Below are 13,380 nucleotides of genomic sequence, written 5' to 3' on the forward strand. Positions count from 1 at the left end.
TTTTGGGGGGCGTTCTGGACTTGCCCTGTTTTTTTTCCTCGTTTCCCATCTTGGCGCCGCCAAGGTCAAGAGGGTTGAGCGTGCCGTTAGAGATCGCCTACGGCCACATCACCCTGAAAGCGCCCGATCTCGTCTGATCTCGGAGGCTAAGCAGGGTCGGGCCTGGTTAGTACCTGGATGGGAGACCGCCTGGGAATACCAGGTGCCGTAGGCTTCTTTTTTTTGGGGGAGTTCTGGACTTGCCCTGTTTTTTTTCCTCGTTTCCCATCTTGGCGCCGCCAAGGTCAAGAGGGTTGAGCGTGCCGTTAGAGATCGCCTACGGCCACATCACCCTGAAAGCGCCCGATCTCGTCTGATCTCGGAGGCTAAGCAGGGTCGGGCCTGGTTAGTACCTGGATGGGAGACCGCCTGGGAATACCAGGTGCCGTAGGCTTCTTTTTTTGGGGGGCGTTCTGGACTTGCCCTGTTTTTTTTCCTCGTTTCCCATCTTGGCGCCGCCAAGGTCAAGAGGGTTGAGCGTGCCGTTAGAGATCGCCTACGGCCACATCACCCTGAAAGCGCCCGATCTCGTCTGATCTCGGAGGCTAAGCAGGGTCGGGCCTGGTTAGTACCTGGATGGGAGACCGCCTGGGAATACCAGGTGCCGTAGGCTTCTTTTTTTCTTGGATTTCTGGACTTGCCCTGTTTTTTTTCCTCGTTTCCCATCTTGGCGCCGCCAAAGTCAAGAGGGTTGAGCGTGCCGTAAGAGATCGCCTACGGCCACATCACCCTGAAAGCGCCCGATCTCGTCTGATCTCGGAGGCTAAGCAGGGTCGGGCCTGGTTAGTACCTGGATGGGAGACCGCCTGGGAATACCATGTGCCGTAGGCTTCTTTTTTTCTTGGAGTTCTGGACTTGCCCTGTTTTTTTCCTCGTTTCCCATCTTGGTGCCGCCAAAGTCAAGAGGGTTGAGCGTGCCGTAAGAGATCGCCTACGGCCACATCACCCTGAAAGCGCCCGATCTCGTCTGATCTCGGAGGCTAAGCAGGGTCGGGCCTGGTTAGTACCTGGATGGGAGACCGCCTGGGAATACCAGGTGCCGTAGGCTTCTTTTTTTCTTGGATTTCTGGACTTGCCCTGTTTTTTTTCCTCGTTTCCCATCTTGGCGCCGCCAAAGTCAAGAGGGTTGAGCGTGCCGTAAGAGATCGCCTACGGCCACATCACCCTGAAAGCGCCCGATCTCGTCTGATCTCGGAGGCTAAGCAGGGTCGGGCCTGGTTAGTACCTGGATGGGAGACCGCCTGGGAATACCAGGTGCCGTAGGCTTCTTTTTTTTGGGGGAGTTCTGGACTTGCCCTGTTTTTTTTCCTCGTTTCCCATCTTGGCGCCGCCAAGGTCAAGAGGGTTGAGCGTGCCGTTAGAGATCGCCTACGGCCACATCACCCTGAAAGCGCCCGATCTCGTCTGATCTCGGAGGCTAAGCAGGGTCGGGCCTGGTTAGTATCTGGATGGGAGACCGCCTGGGAATACCAGGTGCCGTAGGCTTCTTTTTTTGGGGGGCGTTCTGGACTTGCCCTGTTTTTTTTCCTCGTTTCCCATCTTGGCGCCGCCAAGGTCAAGAGGGTTGAGCGTGCCGTTAGAGATCGCCTACGGCCACATCACCCTGAAAGCGCCCGATCTCGTCTGATCTCGGAGGCTAAGCAGGGTCGGGCCTGGTTAGTACCTGAATGGGAGACCGCCTGGGAATACCAGGTGCCGTAGGCTTCTTTTTTTCTTGGATTTCTGGACTTGCCCTGTTTTTTTTCCTCGTTTCCCATCTTGGCGCCGCCAAAGTCAAGAGGGTTGAGCGTGCCGTAAGAGATCGCCTACGGCCACATCACCCTGAAAGCGCCCGATCTCGTCTGATCTCGGAGGCTAAGCAGGGTCGGGCCTGGTTAGTACCTGGATGGGAGACCGCCTGGGAATACCAGGTGCCGTAGGCTTCTTTTTTTCTTGGAGTTCTGGACTTGCCCTGTTTTTTTCCTCGTTTCCCATCTTGGTGCCGCCAAAGTCAAGAGGGTTGAGCGTGCCGTAAGAGATCGCCTACGGCCACATCACCCTGAAAGCGCCCGATCTCGTCTGATCTCGGAGGCTAAGCAGGGTCGGGCCTGGTTAGTACCTGGATGGGAGACCGCCTGGGAATACCAGGTGCCGTAGGCTTCTCTTTTTCTTGGAGTTCTGGACTTGCCCTGTTTTTTTCCTCGTTTCCCATCTTGGTGCCGCCAAAGTCAAGAGGGTTGAGCGTGCCGTAAGAGATCGCCTACGGCCACATCACCCTGAAAGCGCCCGATCTCGTCTGATCTCGGAGGCTAAGCAGGGTCGGGCCTGGTTAGTACCTGGATGGGAGACCGCCTGGGAATACCAGGTGCCGTAGGCTTCTTTTTTTGGGGGGCGTTCTGGACTTGCCCTGTTTTTTTTCCTCGTTTCCCATCTTGGCGCCGCCAAGGTCAAGAGGGTTGAGCGTGCCGTTAGAGATCGCCTACGGCCACATCACCCTGAAAGCGCCCGATCTCGTCTGATCTCGGAGGCTAAGCAGGGTCGGGCCTGGTTAGTACCTGGATGGGAGACCGCCTGGGAATACCAGGTGCCGTAGGCTTCTTTTTTTTGGGGGAGTTCTGGACTTGCCCTGTTTTTTTTCCTCGTTTCCCATCTTGGCGCCGCCAAGGTCAAGAGGGTTGAGCGTGCCGTTAGAGATCGCCTACGGCCACATCACCCTGAAAGCGCCCGATCTCGTCTGATCTCGGAGGCTAAGCAGGGTCGGGCCTGGTTAGTACCTGGATGGGAGACCGCCTGGGAATACCAGGTGCCGTAGGCTTCTTTTTTTGGGGGGCGTTCTGGACTTGCCCTGTTTTTTTTCCTCGTTTCCCATCTTGGCGCCGCCAAGGTCAAGAGGGTTGAGCGTGCCGTTAGAGATCGCCTACGGCCACATCACCCTGAAAGCGCCCGATCTCGTCTGATCTCGGAGGCTAAGCAGGGTCGGGCCTGGTTAGTACCTGGATGGGAGACCGCCTGGGAATACCAGGTGCCGTAGGCTTCTTTTTTTCTTGGATTTCTGGACTTGCCCTGTTTTTTTTCCTCGTTTCCCATCTTGGCGCCGCCAAAGTCAAGAGGGTTGAGCGTGCCGTAAGAGATCGCCTACGGCCACATCACCCTGAAAGCGCCCGATCTCGTCTGATCTCGGAGGCTAAGCAGGGTCGGGCCTGGTTAGTACCTGGATGGGAGACCGCCTGGGAATACCAGGTGCCGTAGGCTTCTTTTTTTCTTGGAGTTCTGGACTTGCCCTGTTTTTTTCCTCGTTTCCCATCTTGGTGCCGCCAAAGTCAAGAGGGTTGAGCGTGCCGTAAGAGATCGCCTACGGCCACATCACCCTGAAAGCGCCCGATCTCGTCTGATCTCGGAGGCTAAGCAGGGTCGGGCCTGGTTAGTACCTGGATGGGAGACCGCCTGGGAATACCAGGTGCCGTAGGCTTCTTTTTTTCTTGGATTTCTGGACTTGCCCTGTTTTTTTTCCTCGTTTCCCATCTTGGCGCCGCCAAAGTCAAGAGGGTTGAGCGTGCCGTAAGAGATCGCCTACGGCCACATCACCCTGAAAGCGCCCGATCTCGTCTGATCTCGGAGGCTAAGCAGGGTCGGGCCTGGTTAGTACCTGGATGGGAGACCGCCTGGGAATACCAGGTGCCGTAGGCTTCTTTTTTTCTTGGATTTCTGGACTTGCCCTGTTTTTTTTCCTCGTTTCCCATCTTGGCGCCGCCAAAGTCAAGAGGGTTGAGCGTGCCGTAAGAGATCGCCTACGGCCACATCACCCTGAAAGCGCCCGATCTCGTCTGATCTCGGAGGCTAAGCAGGGTCGGGCCTGGTTAGTACCTGGATGGGAGACCGCCTGGGAATACCAGGTGCCGTAGGCTTCTCTTTTTCTTGGAGTTCTGGACTTGCCCTGTTTTTTTCCTCGTTTCCCATCTTGGTGCCGCCAAAGTCAAGAGGGTTGAGCGTGCCGTAAGAGATCGCCTACGGCCACATCACCCTGAAAGCGCCCGATCTCGTCTGATCTCGGAGGCTAAGCAGGGTCGGGCCTGGTTAGTACCTGGATGGGAGACCGCCTGGGAATACCAGGTGCCGTAGGCTTCTTTTTTTGGGGGGCGTTCTGGACTTGCCCTGTTTTTTTTCCTCGTTTCCCATCTTGGCGCCGCCAAGGTCAAGAGGGTTGAGCGTGCCGTTAGAGATCGCCTACGGCCACATCACCCTGAAAGCGCCCGATCTCGTCTGATCTCGGAGGCTAAGCAGGGTCGGGCCTGGTTAGTACCTGGATGGGAGACCGCCTGGGAATACCAGGTGCCGTAGGCTTCTTTTTTTTGGGGGAGTTCTGGACTTGCCCTGTTTTTTTTCCTCGTTTCCCATCTTGGCGCCGCCAAGGTCAAGAGGGTTGAGCGTGCCGTTAGAGATTGCCTACGGCCACATCACCCTGAAAGCGCCCGATCTCGTCTGATCTCGGAGGCTAAGCAGGGTCGGGCCTGGTTAGTACCTGGATGGGAGACCGCCTGGGAATACCAGGTGCCGTAGGCTTCTTTTTTTGGGGGGCGTTCTGGACTTGCCCTGTTTTTTTTCCTCGTTTCCCATCTTGGCGCCGCCAAGGTCAAGAGGGTTGAGCGTGCCGTTAGAGATCGCCTACGGCCACATCACCCTGAAAGCGCCCGATCTCGTCTGATCTCGGAGGCTAAGCAGGGTCGGGCCTGGTTAGTACCTGGATGGGAGACCGCCTGGGAATACCAGGTGCCGTAGGCTTCTTTTTTTCTTGGAGTTCTGGACTTGCCCTGTTTTTTTCCTCGTTTCCCATCTTGGTGCCGCCAAAGTCAAGAGGGTTGAGCGTGCCGTAAGAGATCGCCTACGGCCACATCACCCTGAAAGCGCCCGATCTCGTCTGATCTCGGAGGCTAAGCAGGGTCGGGCCTGGTTAGTACCTGGATGGGAGACCGCCTGGGAATACCAGGTGCGGTAGGCTTCTTTTTTTCTTGGATTTCTGGACTTGCCCTGTTTTTTTTCCTCGTTTCCCATCTTGGCGCCGCCAAAGTCAAGAGGGTTGAGCGTGCCGTAAGAGATCGCCTACGGCCACATCACCCTGAAAGCGCCCGATCTCGTCTGATCTCGGAGGCTAAGCAGGGTCGGGCCTGGTTAGTACCTGGATGGGAGACCGCCTGGGAATACCAGGTGCCGTAGGCTTCTTTTTTTTGGGGGAGTTCTGGACTTGCCCTGTTTTTTTTCCTCGTTTCCCATCTTGGCGCCGCCAAGGTCAAGAGGGTTGAGCGTGCCGTTAGAGATCGCCTACGGCCACATCACCCTGAAAGCGCCCGATCTCGTCTGATCTCGGAGGCTAAGCAGGGTCGGGCCTGGTTAGTACCTGGATGGGAGACCGCCTGGGAATACCAGGTGCCGTAGGCTTCTTTTTTTGGGGGGCGTTCTGGACTTGCCCTGTTTTTTTTCCTCGTTTCCCATCTTGGCGCCGCCAAGGTCAAGAGGGTTGAGCGTGCCGTTAGAGATCGCCTACGGCCACATCACCCTGAAAGCGCCCGATCTCGTCTGATCTCGGAGGCTAAGCAGGGTCAGGCCTGGTTAGTACCTGGATGGGAGACCGCCTGGGAATACCAGGTGCCGTAGGCTTCTTTTTTTCTTGGATTTCTGGACTTGCCCTGTTTTTTTTCCTCGTTTCCCATCTTGGCGCCGCCAAAGTCAAGAGGGTTGAGCGTGCCGTAAGAGATCGCCTACGGCCACATCACCCTGAAAGCGCCCGATCTCGTCTGATCTCGGAGGCTAAGCAGGGTCGGGCCTGGTTAGTACCTGGATGGGAGACCGCCTGGGAATACCAGGTGCCGTAGGCTTCTTTTTTTCTTGGAGTTCTGGACTTGCCCTGTTTTTTTCCTCGTTTCCCATCTTGGTGCCGCCAAAGTCAAGAGGGTTGAGCGTGCCGTAAGAGATCGCCTACGGCCACATCACCCTGAAAGCGCCCGATCTCGTCTGATCTCGGAGGCTAAGCAGGGTCGGGCCTGGTTAGTACCTGGATGGGAGACCGCCTGGGAATACCAGGTGCCGTAGGCTTCTTTTTTTCTTGGATTTCTGGACTTGCCCTGTTTTTTTTCCTCGTTTCCCATCTTGGCGCCGCCAAAGTCAAGAGGGTTGAGCGTGCCGTAAGAGATCGCCTACGGCCACATCACCCTGAAAGCGCCCGATCTCGTCTGATCTCGGAGGCTAAGCAGGGTCGGGCCTGGTTAGTACCTGGATGGGAGACCGCCTGGGAATACCAGGTGCCGTAGGCTTCTCTTTTTCTTGGAGATCTGGACTTGCCCTGTTTTTTTCCTCGTTTCCCATCTTGGTGCCGCCAAAGTCAAGAGGGTTGAGCGTGCCGTAAGAGATCGCCTACGGCCACATCACCCTGAAAGCGCCCGATCTCGTCTGATCTCGGAGGCTAAGCAGGGTCGGGCCTGGTTAGTACCTGGATGGGAGACCGCCTGGGAATACCAGGTGCCGTAGGCTTCTTTTTTTGGGGGGCGTTCTGGACTTGCCCTGTTTTTTTTCCTCGTTTCCCATCTTGGCGCCGCCAAGGTCAAGAGGGTTGAGCGTGCCGTTAGAGATCGCCTACGGCCACATCACCCTGAAAGCGCCCGATCTCGTCTGATCTCGGAGGCTAAGCAGGGTCGGGCCTGGTTAGTACCTGGATGGGAGACCGCCTGGGAATACCAGGTGCCGTAGGCTTCTTTTTTTTGGGGGAGTTCTGGACTTGCCCTGTTTTTTTTCCTCGTTTCCCATCTTGGCGCCGCCAAGGTCAAGAGGGTTGAGCGTGCCGTTAGAGATCGCCTACGGCCACATCACCCTGAAAGCGCCCGATCTCGTCTGATCTCGGAGGCTAAGCAGGGTCGGGCCTGGTTAGTACCTGGATGGGAGACCGCCTGGGAATACCAGGTGCCGTAGGCTTCTTTTTTTGGGGGGCGTTCTGGACTTGCCCTGTTTTTTTTCCTCGTTTCCCATCTTGGCGCCGCCAAGGTCAAGAGGGTTGAGCGTGCCGTTAGAGATCGCCTACGGCCACATCACCCTGAAAGCGCCCGATCTCGTCTGATCTCGGAGGCTAAGCAGGGTCGGGCCTGGTTAGTACCTGGATGGGAGACCGCCTGGGAATACCAGGTGCCGTAGGCTTCTTTTTTTCTTGGATTTCTGGACTTGCCCTGTTTTTTTTCCTCGTTTCCCATCTTGGCGCCGCCAAAGTCAAGAGGGTTGAGCGTGCTGTAAGAGATCGCCTACGGCCACATCACCCTGAAAGCGCCCGATCTCGTCTGATCTCGGAGGCTAAGCAGGGTCGGGCCTGGTTAGTACCTGGATGGGAGACCGCCTGGGAATACCAGGTGCCGTAGGCTTCTTTTTTTCTTGGAGTTCTGGACTTGCCCTGTTTTTTTCCTCGTTTCCCATCTTGGTGCCGCCAAAGTCAAGAGGGTTGAGCGTGCCGTAAGAGATCGCCTACGGCCACATCACCCTGAAAGCGCCCGATCTCGTCTGATCTCGGAGGCTAAGCAGGGTCGGGCCTGGTTAGTACCTGGATGGGAGACCGCCTGGGAATACCAGGTGCCGTAGGCTTCTTTTTTTCTTGGATTTCTGGACTTGCCCTGTTTTTTTTCCTCGTTTCCCATCTTGGCGCCGCCAAAGTCAAGAGGGTTGAGCGTGCCGTAAGAGATCGCCTACGGCCACATCACCCTGAAAGCGTCCGATCTCGTCTGATCTCGGAGGCTAAGCAGGGTCGGGCCTGGTTAGTACCTGGATGGGAGACCGCCTGGGAATACCAGGTGCCGTAGGCTTCTTTTTTTGGGGGGCGTTCTGGACTTGCCCTGTTTTTTTTCCTCGTTTCCCATCTTGGCGCCGCCAAGGTCAAGAGGGTTGAGCGTGCCGTTAGAGATCGCCTACGGCCACATCACCCTGAAAGCGCCCGATCTCGTCTGATCTCGGAGGCTAAGCAGGGTCGGGCCTGGTTAGTACCTGGATGGGAGACCGCCTGGGAATACCAGGTGCCGTAGGCTTCTTTTTTTCTTGGATTTCTGGACTTGCCCTGTTTTTTTTCCTCGTTTCCCATCTTGGCGCCGCCAAAGTCAAGAGGGTTGAGCGTGCCGTAAGAGATCGCCTACGGCCACATCACCCTGAAAGCGCCCGATCTCGTCTGATCTCGGAGGCTAAGCAGGGTCGGGCCTGGTTAGTACCTGGATGGGAGACCGCCTGGGAATACCAGGTGCCGTAGGCTTCTTTTTTTTGGGGGAGTTCTGGACTTGCCCTGTTTTTTTTCCTCGTTTCCCATCTTGGCGCCGCCAAGGTCAAGAGGGTTGAGCGTGCCGTAAGAGATCGCCTACGGCCACATCACCCTGAAAGCGCCCGATCTCGTCTGATCTCGGAGGCTAAGCAGGGTCGGGCCTGGTTAGTACCTGGATGGGAGACCGCCTGGGAATACCAGGTGCCGTAGGCTTCTCTTTTTCTTGGAGTTCTGGACTTGCCCTGTTTTTTTCCTCGTTTCCCATCTTGGTGCCGCCAAAGTCAAGAGGGTTGAGCGTGCCGTAAGAGATTGCCTACGGCCACATCACCCTGAAAGCGCCCGATCTCGTCTGATCTCGGAGGCTAAGCAGGGTCGGGCCTGGTTAGTACCTGGATGGGAGACCGCCTGGGAATACCAGGTGCCGTAGGCTTCTTTTTTTGGGGGGCGTTCTGGACTTGCCCTGTTTTTTTTCCTCGTTTCCCATCTTGGCGCCGCCAAGGTCAAGAGGGTTGAGCGTGCCGTTAGAGATCGCCTACGGCCACATCACCCTGAAAGCGCCCGATCTCGTCTGATCTTGGAGGCTAAGCAGGGTCGGGCCTGGTTAGTACCTGGATGGGAGACCGCCTGGGAATACCAGGTGCCGTAGGCTTCTTTTTTTTGGGGGAGTTCTGGACTTGCCCTGTTTTTTTTCCTCGTTTCCCATCTTGGCGCCGCCAAGGTCAAGAGGGTTGAGCGTGCCGTTAGAGATCGCCTACGGCCACATCACCCTGAAAGCGCCCGATCTCGTCTGATCTCGGAGGCTAAGCAGGGTCGGGCCTGGTTAGTACCTGGATGGGAGACCGCCTGGGAATACCAGGTGCCGTAGGCTTCTTTTTTTGGGGGGCGTTCTGGACTTGCCCTGTTTTTTTTCCTCGTTTCCCATCTTGGCGCCGCCAAGGTCAAGAGGGTTGAGCGTGCCGTTAGAGATCGCCTACGGCCACATCACCCTGAAAGCGCCCGATCTCGTCTGATCTCGGAGGCTAAGCAGGGTCGGGCCTGGTTAGTACCTGGATGGGAGACCGCCTGGGAATACCAGGTGCCGTAGGCTTCTTTTTTTCTTGGATTTCTGGACTTGCCCTGTTTTTTTTCCTCGTTTCCCATCTTGGCGCCGCCAAAGTCAAGAGGGTTGAGCGTGCCGTAAGAGATCGCCTACGGCCACATCACCCTGAAAGCGCCCGATCTCGTCTGATCTCGGAGGCTAAGCAGGGTCGGGCCTGGTTAGTACCTGGATGGGAGACCGCCTGGGAATACCAGGTGCCGTAGGCTTCTTTTTTTCTTGGAGTTCTGGACTTGCCCTGTTTTTTTCCTCGTTTCCCATCTTGGTGCCGCCAAAGTCAAGAGGGTTGAGCGTGCCGTAAGAGATCGCCTACGGCCACATCACCCTGAAAGCGCCCGATCTCGTCTGATCTCGGAGGCTAAGCAGGGTCGGGCCTGGTTAGTATCTGGATGGGAGACCGCCTGGGAATACCAGGTGCCGTAGGCTTCTTTTTTTCTTGGATTTCTGGACTTGCCCTGTTTTTTTTCCTCGTTTCCCATCTTGGCGCCGCCAAAGTCAAGAGGGTTGAGCGTGCCGTAAGAGATCGCCTACGGCCACATCACCCTGAAAGCGCCCGATCTCGTCTGATCTCGGAGGCTAAGCAGGGTCGGGCCTGGTTAGTACCTGGATGGGAGACCGCCTGGGAATACCAGGTGCCGTAGGCTTCTTTTTTTTGGGGGAGTTCTGGACTTGCCCTGTTTTTTTTCCTCGTTTCCCATCTTGGCGCCGCCAAGGTCAAGAGGGTTGAGCGTGCCGTTAGAGATCGCCTACGGCCACATCACCCTGAAAGCGCCCGATCTCGTCTGATCTCGGAGGCTAAGCAGGGTCGGGCCTGGTTAGTACCTGGATGGGAGACCGCCTGGGAATACCAGGTGCCGTAGGCTTCTTTTTTTGGGGGGCGTTCTGGACTTGCCCTGTTTTTTTTCCTCGTTTCCCATCTTGGCGCCGCCAAGGTCAAGAGGGTTGAGCGTGCCGTTAGAGATCGCCTACGGCCACATCACCCTGAAAGCGCCCGATCTCGTCTGATCTCGGAGGCTAAGCAGGGTCGGGCCTGGTTAGTACCTGGATGGGAGACCGCCTGGGAATACCAGGTGCCGTAGGCTTCTTTTTTTCTTGGATTTCTGGACTTGCCCTGTTTTTTTTCCTCGTTTCCCATCTTGGCGCCGCCAAAGTCAAGAGGGTTGAGCGTGCCGTAAGAGATCGCCTACGGCCACATCACCCTGAAAGCGCCCGATCTCGTCTGATCTCGGAGGCTAAGCAGGGTCGGGCCTGGTTAGTACCTGGATGGGAGACCGCCTGGGAATACCAGGTGCCGTAGGCTTCTTTTTTTTGGGGGAGTTCTGGACTTGCCCTGTTTTTTTTCCTCGTTTCCCATCTTGGCGCCGCCAAGGTCAAGAGGGTTGAGCGTGCCGTTAGAGATCGCCTACGGCCACATCACCCTGAAAGCGCCCGATCTCGTCTGATCTCGGAGGCTAAGCAGGGTCGGGCCTGGTTAGTACCTGGATGGGAGACCGCCTGGGAATACCAGGTGCCGTAGGCTTCTTTTTTTGGGGGGCGTTCTGGACTTGCCCTGTTTTTTTTCCTCGTTTCCCATCTTGGCGCCGCCAAGGTCAAGAGGGTTGAGCGTGCCGTTAGAGATCGCCTACGGCCACATCACCCTGAAAGCGCCCGATCTCGTCTGATCTCGGAGGCTAAGCAGGGTCGGGCCTGGTTAGTACCTGGATGGGAGACCGCCTGGGAATACCAGGTGCCGTAGGCTTCTTTTTTTCTTGGATTTCTGGACTTGCCCTGTTTTTTTTCCTCGTTTCCCATCTTGGCGCCGCCAAAGTCAAGAGGGTTGAGCGTGCCGTAAGAGATCGCCTACGGCCACATCACCCTGAAAGCGCCCGATCTCGTCTGATCTCGGAGGCTAAGCAGGGTCGGGCCTGGTTAGTACCTGGATGGGAGACCGCCTGGGAATACCAGGTGCCGTAGGCTTCTTTTTTTTCTTGGAGTTCTGGACTTGCCCTGTTTTTTTCCTCGTTTCCCATCTTGGTGCCGCCAAAGTCAAGAGGGTTGAGCGTGCCGTAAGAGATCGCCTACGGCCACATCACCCTGAAAGCGCCCGGTCTCGTCTGATCTCGGAGGCTAAGCAGGGTCGGGCCTGGTTAGTACCTGGATGGGAGACCGCCTGGGAATACCAGGTGCCGTAGGCTTCTTTTTTTCTTGGATTTCTGGACTTGCCCTGTTTTTTTTCCTCGTTTCCCATCTTGGCGCCGCCAAAGTCAAGAGGGTTGAGCGTGCCGTAAGAGATCGCCTACGGCCACATCACCCTGAAAGCGCCCGATCTCGTCTGATCTCGGAGGCTAAGCAGGGTCGGGCCTGGTTAGTACCTGGATGGGAGACCGCCTGGGAATACCAGGTGCCGTAGGCTTCTCTTTTTCTTGGAGTTCTGGACTTGCCCTGTTTTTTTCCTCGTTTCCCATCTTGGTGCCGCCAAAGTCAAGAGGGTTGAGCGTGCCGTAAGAGATCGCCTACGGCCACATCACCCTGAAAGCGCCCGATCTCGTCTGATCTCGGAGGCTAAGCAGGGTCGGGCCTGGTTAGTACCTGGATGGGAGACCGCCTGGGAATACCAGGTGCCGTAGGCTTCTTTTTTTGGGGGGCGTTCTGGACTTGCCCTGTTTTTTTTCCTCGTTTCCCATCTTGGCGCCGCCAAGGTCAAGAGGGTTGAGCGTGCCGTTAGAGATCGCCTACGGCCACATCACCCTGAAAGCGCCCGATCTCGTCTGATCTCGGAGGCTAAGCAGGGTTGGGCCTGGTTAGTACCTGGATGGGAGACCGCCTGGGAATACCAGGTGCCGTAGGCTTCTTTTTTTTGGGGGAGTTCTGGACTTGCCCTGTTTTTTTTCCTCGTTTCCCATCTTGGCGCCGCCAAGGTCAAGAGGGTTGAGCGTGCCGTTAGAGATCGCCTACGGCCACATCACCCTGAAAGCGCCCGATCTCGTCTGATCTCGGAGGCTAAGCAGGGTCGGGCCTGGTTAGTACCTGGATGGGAGACCGCCTGGGAATACCAGGTGCCGTAGGCTTCTTTTTTTGGGGGGCGTTCTGGACTTGCCCTGTTTTTTTTCCTCGTTTCCCATCTTGGCGCCGCCAAGGTCAAGAGGGTTGAGCGTGCCGTTAGAGATCGCCTACGGCCACATCACCCTGAAAGCGCCCGATCTCGTCTGATCTCGGAGGCTAAGCAGGGTCGGGCCTGGTTAGTACCTGGATGGGAGACCGCCTGGGAATACCAGGTGCCGTAGGCTTCTTTTTTTCTTGGATTTCTGGACTTGCCCTGTTTTTTTTCCTCGTTTCCCATCTTGGCGCCGCCAAAGTCAAGAGGGTTGAGCGTGCCGTAAGAGATCGCCTACGGCCACATCACCCTGAAAGCGCCCGATCTCGTCTGATCTCGGAGGCTAAGCAGGGTCGGGCCTGGTTAGTACCTGGATGGGAGACCGCCTGGGAATACCAGGTGCCGTAGGCTTCTTTTTTTCTTGGAGTTCTGGACTTGCCCTGTTTTTTTCCTCGTTTCCCATCTTGGTGCCGCCAAAGTCAAGAGGGTTGAGCGTGCCGTAAGAGATCGCCTACGGCCACATCACCCTGAAAGCGCCCGATCTCGTCTGATCTCGGAGGCTAAGCAGGGTCGGGCCTGGTTAGTACCTGGATGGGAGACCGCCTGGGAATACCAGGTGCCGTAGGCTTCTTTTTTTCTTGGATTTCTGGACTTGCCCTGTTTTTTTTCCTCGTTTCCCATCTTGGCGCCGCCAAAGTCAAGAGGGTTGAGCGTGCCGTAAGAGATCGCCTACGGCCACATCACCCTGAAAGCGCCCGATCTCGTCTGATCTCGGAGGCTAAGCAGGGTCGGGCCTGGTTAGTACCTGGATGGGAGACCGCCTGGGAATACCAGGTGCCGTAGGCTTCTTTTTTTTGGGGGAGTTCTGGACTTGCCCTGTTTTTTTTCCTCGTTTCCCATCTTGGCGCCGCCAAGGTC

At 56.5% G+C, this 13,380-nt stretch overlaps 61 non-coding genes across 61 annotated transcripts; all 61 read left to right on the plus strand.

The window, feature by feature from the left end:
• Positions 1 to 95: 95 nt before the first annotated feature.
• On the plus strand, positions 96 to 214 carry LOC141118813 (5S ribosomal RNA). The gene has a single exon (XR_012238171.1). It is a non-coding gene; the product is annotated as a 5S ribosomal RNA (ribosomal RNA).
• Positions 215 to 314: 100 nt separating this feature from the next.
• LOC141118814 (5S ribosomal RNA) lies at positions 315 to 433 on the plus strand. Its single transcript, XR_012238172.1, has one exon. It is a non-coding gene; the product is annotated as a 5S ribosomal RNA (ribosomal RNA).
• Positions 434 to 533: 100 nt separating this feature from the next.
• On the plus strand, positions 534 to 652 carry LOC141118815 (5S ribosomal RNA). The gene has a single exon (XR_012238173.1). It is a non-coding gene; the product is annotated as a 5S ribosomal RNA (ribosomal RNA).
• Positions 653 to 751: 99 nt separating this feature from the next.
• LOC141120421 (5S ribosomal RNA) lies at positions 752 to 870 on the plus strand. The gene has a single exon (XR_012239742.1). It is a non-coding gene; the product is annotated as a 5S ribosomal RNA (ribosomal RNA).
• Positions 871 to 968: 98 nt separating this feature from the next.
• Positions 969 to 1,087, plus strand: LOC141118816 (5S ribosomal RNA). Its single transcript, XR_012238174.1, has one exon. It is a non-coding gene; the product is annotated as a 5S ribosomal RNA (ribosomal RNA).
• Positions 1,088 to 1,186: 99 nt separating this feature from the next.
• Positions 1,187 to 1,305, plus strand: LOC141118817 (5S ribosomal RNA). Its single transcript, XR_012238175.1, has one exon. It is a non-coding gene; the product is annotated as a 5S ribosomal RNA (ribosomal RNA).
• A 100-nt stretch (positions 1,306 to 1,405) lies between these two features.
• LOC141120186 (5S ribosomal RNA) lies at positions 1,406 to 1,524 on the plus strand. The gene has a single exon (XR_012239513.1). It is a non-coding gene; the product is annotated as a 5S ribosomal RNA (ribosomal RNA).
• A 100-nt stretch (positions 1,525 to 1,624) lies between these two features.
• LOC141120005 (5S ribosomal RNA) lies at positions 1,625 to 1,743 on the plus strand. The gene has a single exon (XR_012239338.1). It is a non-coding gene; the product is annotated as a 5S ribosomal RNA (ribosomal RNA).
• Positions 1,744 to 1,842: 99 nt separating this feature from the next.
• LOC141118819 (5S ribosomal RNA) lies at positions 1,843 to 1,961 on the plus strand. The gene has a single exon (XR_012238177.1). It is a non-coding gene; the product is annotated as a 5S ribosomal RNA (ribosomal RNA).
• Positions 1,962 to 2,059: 98 nt separating this feature from the next.
• On the plus strand, positions 2,060 to 2,178 carry LOC141118820 (5S ribosomal RNA). Its single transcript, XR_012238178.1, has one exon. It is a non-coding gene; the product is annotated as a 5S ribosomal RNA (ribosomal RNA).
• A 98-nt stretch (positions 2,179 to 2,276) lies between these two features.
• Positions 2,277 to 2,395, plus strand: LOC141118821 (5S ribosomal RNA). The gene has a single exon (XR_012238179.1). It is a non-coding gene; the product is annotated as a 5S ribosomal RNA (ribosomal RNA).
• Positions 2,396 to 2,495: 100 nt separating this feature from the next.
• Positions 2,496 to 2,614, plus strand: LOC141118822 (5S ribosomal RNA). Its single transcript, XR_012238180.1, has one exon. It is a non-coding gene; the product is annotated as a 5S ribosomal RNA (ribosomal RNA).
• Positions 2,615 to 2,714: 100 nt separating this feature from the next.
• Positions 2,715 to 2,833, plus strand: LOC141118823 (5S ribosomal RNA). Its single transcript, XR_012238181.1, has one exon. It is a non-coding gene; the product is annotated as a 5S ribosomal RNA (ribosomal RNA).
• Positions 2,834 to 2,933: 100 nt separating this feature from the next.
• Positions 2,934 to 3,052, plus strand: LOC141118824 (5S ribosomal RNA). The gene has a single exon (XR_012238182.1). It is a non-coding gene; the product is annotated as a 5S ribosomal RNA (ribosomal RNA).
• Positions 3,053 to 3,151: 99 nt separating this feature from the next.
• LOC141118825 (5S ribosomal RNA) lies at positions 3,152 to 3,270 on the plus strand. The gene has a single exon (XR_012238183.1). It is a non-coding gene; the product is annotated as a 5S ribosomal RNA (ribosomal RNA).
• Positions 3,271 to 3,368: 98 nt separating this feature from the next.
• On the plus strand, positions 3,369 to 3,487 carry LOC141118826 (5S ribosomal RNA). Its single transcript, XR_012238184.1, has one exon. It is a non-coding gene; the product is annotated as a 5S ribosomal RNA (ribosomal RNA).
• A 99-nt stretch (positions 3,488 to 3,586) lies between these two features.
• On the plus strand, positions 3,587 to 3,705 carry LOC141118827 (5S ribosomal RNA). The gene has a single exon (XR_012238185.1). It is a non-coding gene; the product is annotated as a 5S ribosomal RNA (ribosomal RNA).
• Positions 3,706 to 3,804: 99 nt separating this feature from the next.
• On the plus strand, positions 3,805 to 3,923 carry LOC141118828 (5S ribosomal RNA). Its single transcript, XR_012238186.1, has one exon. It is a non-coding gene; the product is annotated as a 5S ribosomal RNA (ribosomal RNA).
• Positions 3,924 to 4,021: 98 nt separating this feature from the next.
• LOC141118830 (5S ribosomal RNA) lies at positions 4,022 to 4,140 on the plus strand. The gene has a single exon (XR_012238188.1). It is a non-coding gene; the product is annotated as a 5S ribosomal RNA (ribosomal RNA).
• A 100-nt stretch (positions 4,141 to 4,240) lies between these two features.
• Positions 4,241 to 4,359, plus strand: LOC141118831 (5S ribosomal RNA). The gene has a single exon (XR_012238189.1). It is a non-coding gene; the product is annotated as a 5S ribosomal RNA (ribosomal RNA).
• Positions 4,360 to 4,459: 100 nt separating this feature from the next.
• On the plus strand, positions 4,460 to 4,578 carry LOC141118832 (5S ribosomal RNA). The gene has a single exon (XR_012238190.1). It is a non-coding gene; the product is annotated as a 5S ribosomal RNA (ribosomal RNA).
• A 100-nt stretch (positions 4,579 to 4,678) lies between these two features.
• LOC141118833 (5S ribosomal RNA) lies at positions 4,679 to 4,797 on the plus strand. The gene has a single exon (XR_012238191.1). It is a non-coding gene; the product is annotated as a 5S ribosomal RNA (ribosomal RNA).
• Positions 4,798 to 4,895: 98 nt separating this feature from the next.
• On the plus strand, positions 4,896 to 5,014 carry LOC141120410 (5S ribosomal RNA). Its single transcript, XR_012239732.1, has one exon. It is a non-coding gene; the product is annotated as a 5S ribosomal RNA (ribosomal RNA).
• A 99-nt stretch (positions 5,015 to 5,113) lies between these two features.
• On the plus strand, positions 5,114 to 5,232 carry LOC141118834 (5S ribosomal RNA). Its single transcript, XR_012238192.1, has one exon. It is a non-coding gene; the product is annotated as a 5S ribosomal RNA (ribosomal RNA).
• A 100-nt stretch (positions 5,233 to 5,332) lies between these two features.
• On the plus strand, positions 5,333 to 5,451 carry LOC141118835 (5S ribosomal RNA). The gene has a single exon (XR_012238193.1). It is a non-coding gene; the product is annotated as a 5S ribosomal RNA (ribosomal RNA).
• A 100-nt stretch (positions 5,452 to 5,551) lies between these two features.
• Positions 5,552 to 5,670, plus strand: LOC141120368 (5S ribosomal RNA). The gene has a single exon (XR_012239691.1). It is a non-coding gene; the product is annotated as a 5S ribosomal RNA (ribosomal RNA).
• A 99-nt stretch (positions 5,671 to 5,769) lies between these two features.
• On the plus strand, positions 5,770 to 5,888 carry LOC141118836 (5S ribosomal RNA). Its single transcript, XR_012238194.1, has one exon. It is a non-coding gene; the product is annotated as a 5S ribosomal RNA (ribosomal RNA).
• A 98-nt stretch (positions 5,889 to 5,986) lies between these two features.
• LOC141118837 (5S ribosomal RNA) lies at positions 5,987 to 6,105 on the plus strand. Its single transcript, XR_012238195.1, has one exon. It is a non-coding gene; the product is annotated as a 5S ribosomal RNA (ribosomal RNA).
• A 99-nt stretch (positions 6,106 to 6,204) lies between these two features.
• LOC141118838 (5S ribosomal RNA) lies at positions 6,205 to 6,323 on the plus strand. The gene has a single exon (XR_012238196.1). It is a non-coding gene; the product is annotated as a 5S ribosomal RNA (ribosomal RNA).
• Positions 6,324 to 6,421: 98 nt separating this feature from the next.
• Positions 6,422 to 6,540, plus strand: LOC141118839 (5S ribosomal RNA). The gene has a single exon (XR_012238197.1). It is a non-coding gene; the product is annotated as a 5S ribosomal RNA (ribosomal RNA).
• A 100-nt stretch (positions 6,541 to 6,640) lies between these two features.
• On the plus strand, positions 6,641 to 6,759 carry LOC141118841 (5S ribosomal RNA). Its single transcript, XR_012238199.1, has one exon. It is a non-coding gene; the product is annotated as a 5S ribosomal RNA (ribosomal RNA).
• A 100-nt stretch (positions 6,760 to 6,859) lies between these two features.
• LOC141118842 (5S ribosomal RNA) lies at positions 6,860 to 6,978 on the plus strand. Its single transcript, XR_012238200.1, has one exon. It is a non-coding gene; the product is annotated as a 5S ribosomal RNA (ribosomal RNA).
• Positions 6,979 to 7,078: 100 nt separating this feature from the next.
• On the plus strand, positions 7,079 to 7,197 carry LOC141118844 (5S ribosomal RNA). Its single transcript, XR_012238201.1, has one exon. It is a non-coding gene; the product is annotated as a 5S ribosomal RNA (ribosomal RNA).
• Positions 7,198 to 7,296: 99 nt separating this feature from the next.
• LOC141118845 (5S ribosomal RNA) lies at positions 7,297 to 7,415 on the plus strand. Its single transcript, XR_012238202.1, has one exon. It is a non-coding gene; the product is annotated as a 5S ribosomal RNA (ribosomal RNA).
• Positions 7,416 to 7,513: 98 nt separating this feature from the next.
• LOC141118846 (5S ribosomal RNA) lies at positions 7,514 to 7,632 on the plus strand. Its single transcript, XR_012238203.1, has one exon. It is a non-coding gene; the product is annotated as a 5S ribosomal RNA (ribosomal RNA).
• A 99-nt stretch (positions 7,633 to 7,731) lies between these two features.
• Positions 7,732 to 7,850, plus strand: LOC141120206 (5S ribosomal RNA). The gene has a single exon (XR_012239532.1). It is a non-coding gene; the product is annotated as a 5S ribosomal RNA (ribosomal RNA).
• Positions 7,851 to 7,950: 100 nt separating this feature from the next.
• Positions 7,951 to 8,069, plus strand: LOC141118847 (5S ribosomal RNA). Its single transcript, XR_012238204.1, has one exon. It is a non-coding gene; the product is annotated as a 5S ribosomal RNA (ribosomal RNA).
• Positions 8,070 to 8,168: 99 nt separating this feature from the next.
• On the plus strand, positions 8,169 to 8,287 carry LOC141118848 (5S ribosomal RNA). Its single transcript, XR_012238205.1, has one exon. It is a non-coding gene; the product is annotated as a 5S ribosomal RNA (ribosomal RNA).
• Positions 8,288 to 8,387: 100 nt separating this feature from the next.
• LOC141118849 (5S ribosomal RNA) lies at positions 8,388 to 8,506 on the plus strand. The gene has a single exon (XR_012238206.1). It is a non-coding gene; the product is annotated as a 5S ribosomal RNA (ribosomal RNA).
• Positions 8,507 to 8,604: 98 nt separating this feature from the next.
• Positions 8,605 to 8,723, plus strand: LOC141118850 (5S ribosomal RNA). The gene has a single exon (XR_012238207.1). It is a non-coding gene; the product is annotated as a 5S ribosomal RNA (ribosomal RNA).
• Positions 8,724 to 8,823: 100 nt separating this feature from the next.
• LOC141120251 (5S ribosomal RNA) lies at positions 8,824 to 8,942 on the plus strand. The gene has a single exon (XR_012239577.1). It is a non-coding gene; the product is annotated as a 5S ribosomal RNA (ribosomal RNA).
• A 100-nt stretch (positions 8,943 to 9,042) lies between these two features.
• Positions 9,043 to 9,161, plus strand: LOC141118851 (5S ribosomal RNA). Its single transcript, XR_012238208.1, has one exon. It is a non-coding gene; the product is annotated as a 5S ribosomal RNA (ribosomal RNA).
• Positions 9,162 to 9,261: 100 nt separating this feature from the next.
• Positions 9,262 to 9,380, plus strand: LOC141118853 (5S ribosomal RNA). Its single transcript, XR_012238210.1, has one exon. It is a non-coding gene; the product is annotated as a 5S ribosomal RNA (ribosomal RNA).
• Positions 9,381 to 9,479: 99 nt separating this feature from the next.
• On the plus strand, positions 9,480 to 9,598 carry LOC141118854 (5S ribosomal RNA). Its single transcript, XR_012238211.1, has one exon. It is a non-coding gene; the product is annotated as a 5S ribosomal RNA (ribosomal RNA).
• A 98-nt stretch (positions 9,599 to 9,696) lies between these two features.
• Positions 9,697 to 9,815, plus strand: LOC141120187 (5S ribosomal RNA). The gene has a single exon (XR_012239514.1). It is a non-coding gene; the product is annotated as a 5S ribosomal RNA (ribosomal RNA).
• Positions 9,816 to 9,914: 99 nt separating this feature from the next.
• LOC141118855 (5S ribosomal RNA) lies at positions 9,915 to 10,033 on the plus strand. The gene has a single exon (XR_012238212.1). It is a non-coding gene; the product is annotated as a 5S ribosomal RNA (ribosomal RNA).
• Positions 10,034 to 10,133: 100 nt separating this feature from the next.
• LOC141118856 (5S ribosomal RNA) lies at positions 10,134 to 10,252 on the plus strand. Its single transcript, XR_012238213.1, has one exon. It is a non-coding gene; the product is annotated as a 5S ribosomal RNA (ribosomal RNA).
• Positions 10,253 to 10,352: 100 nt separating this feature from the next.
• On the plus strand, positions 10,353 to 10,471 carry LOC141118857 (5S ribosomal RNA). Its single transcript, XR_012238214.1, has one exon. It is a non-coding gene; the product is annotated as a 5S ribosomal RNA (ribosomal RNA).
• Positions 10,472 to 10,570: 99 nt separating this feature from the next.
• On the plus strand, positions 10,571 to 10,689 carry LOC141118858 (5S ribosomal RNA). The gene has a single exon (XR_012238215.1). It is a non-coding gene; the product is annotated as a 5S ribosomal RNA (ribosomal RNA).
• Positions 10,690 to 10,789: 100 nt separating this feature from the next.
• LOC141118859 (5S ribosomal RNA) lies at positions 10,790 to 10,908 on the plus strand. Its single transcript, XR_012238216.1, has one exon. It is a non-coding gene; the product is annotated as a 5S ribosomal RNA (ribosomal RNA).
• A 100-nt stretch (positions 10,909 to 11,008) lies between these two features.
• On the plus strand, positions 11,009 to 11,127 carry LOC141118860 (5S ribosomal RNA). Its single transcript, XR_012238217.1, has one exon. It is a non-coding gene; the product is annotated as a 5S ribosomal RNA (ribosomal RNA).
• A 99-nt stretch (positions 11,128 to 11,226) lies between these two features.
• LOC141118861 (5S ribosomal RNA) lies at positions 11,227 to 11,345 on the plus strand. Its single transcript, XR_012238218.1, has one exon. It is a non-coding gene; the product is annotated as a 5S ribosomal RNA (ribosomal RNA).
• A 99-nt stretch (positions 11,346 to 11,444) lies between these two features.
• Positions 11,445 to 11,563, plus strand: LOC141120149 (5S ribosomal RNA). The gene has a single exon (XR_012239476.1). It is a non-coding gene; the product is annotated as a 5S ribosomal RNA (ribosomal RNA).
• Positions 11,564 to 11,662: 99 nt separating this feature from the next.
• Positions 11,663 to 11,781, plus strand: LOC141118862 (5S ribosomal RNA). The gene has a single exon (XR_012238219.1). It is a non-coding gene; the product is annotated as a 5S ribosomal RNA (ribosomal RNA).
• Positions 11,782 to 11,879: 98 nt separating this feature from the next.
• Positions 11,880 to 11,998, plus strand: LOC141118864 (5S ribosomal RNA). Its single transcript, XR_012238221.1, has one exon. It is a non-coding gene; the product is annotated as a 5S ribosomal RNA (ribosomal RNA).
• Positions 11,999 to 12,098: 100 nt separating this feature from the next.
• Positions 12,099 to 12,217, plus strand: LOC141117833 (5S ribosomal RNA). Its single transcript, XR_012237228.1, has one exon. It is a non-coding gene; the product is annotated as a 5S ribosomal RNA (ribosomal RNA).
• A 100-nt stretch (positions 12,218 to 12,317) lies between these two features.
• LOC141118865 (5S ribosomal RNA) lies at positions 12,318 to 12,436 on the plus strand. The gene has a single exon (XR_012238222.1). It is a non-coding gene; the product is annotated as a 5S ribosomal RNA (ribosomal RNA).
• Positions 12,437 to 12,536: 100 nt separating this feature from the next.
• LOC141118866 (5S ribosomal RNA) lies at positions 12,537 to 12,655 on the plus strand. Its single transcript, XR_012238223.1, has one exon. It is a non-coding gene; the product is annotated as a 5S ribosomal RNA (ribosomal RNA).
• A 99-nt stretch (positions 12,656 to 12,754) lies between these two features.
• On the plus strand, positions 12,755 to 12,873 carry LOC141118867 (5S ribosomal RNA). The gene has a single exon (XR_012238224.1). It is a non-coding gene; the product is annotated as a 5S ribosomal RNA (ribosomal RNA).
• Positions 12,874 to 12,971: 98 nt separating this feature from the next.
• Positions 12,972 to 13,090, plus strand: LOC141118868 (5S ribosomal RNA). The gene has a single exon (XR_012238225.1). It is a non-coding gene; the product is annotated as a 5S ribosomal RNA (ribosomal RNA).
• A 99-nt stretch (positions 13,091 to 13,189) lies between these two features.
• LOC141118869 (5S ribosomal RNA) lies at positions 13,190 to 13,308 on the plus strand. Its single transcript, XR_012238226.1, has one exon. It is a non-coding gene; the product is annotated as a 5S ribosomal RNA (ribosomal RNA).
• Positions 13,309 to 13,380: the final 72 nt, after the last annotated feature.

Source organism: Aquarana catesbeiana, linkage group LG13, assembly GCF_042186555.1.
Source record: "Aquarana catesbeiana isolate 2022-GZ linkage group LG13, ASM4218655v1, whole genome shotgun sequence".
NCBI classification, from domain to species: domain Eukaryota; kingdom Metazoa; phylum Chordata; class Amphibia; order Anura; family Ranidae; genus Aquarana; species Aquarana catesbeiana.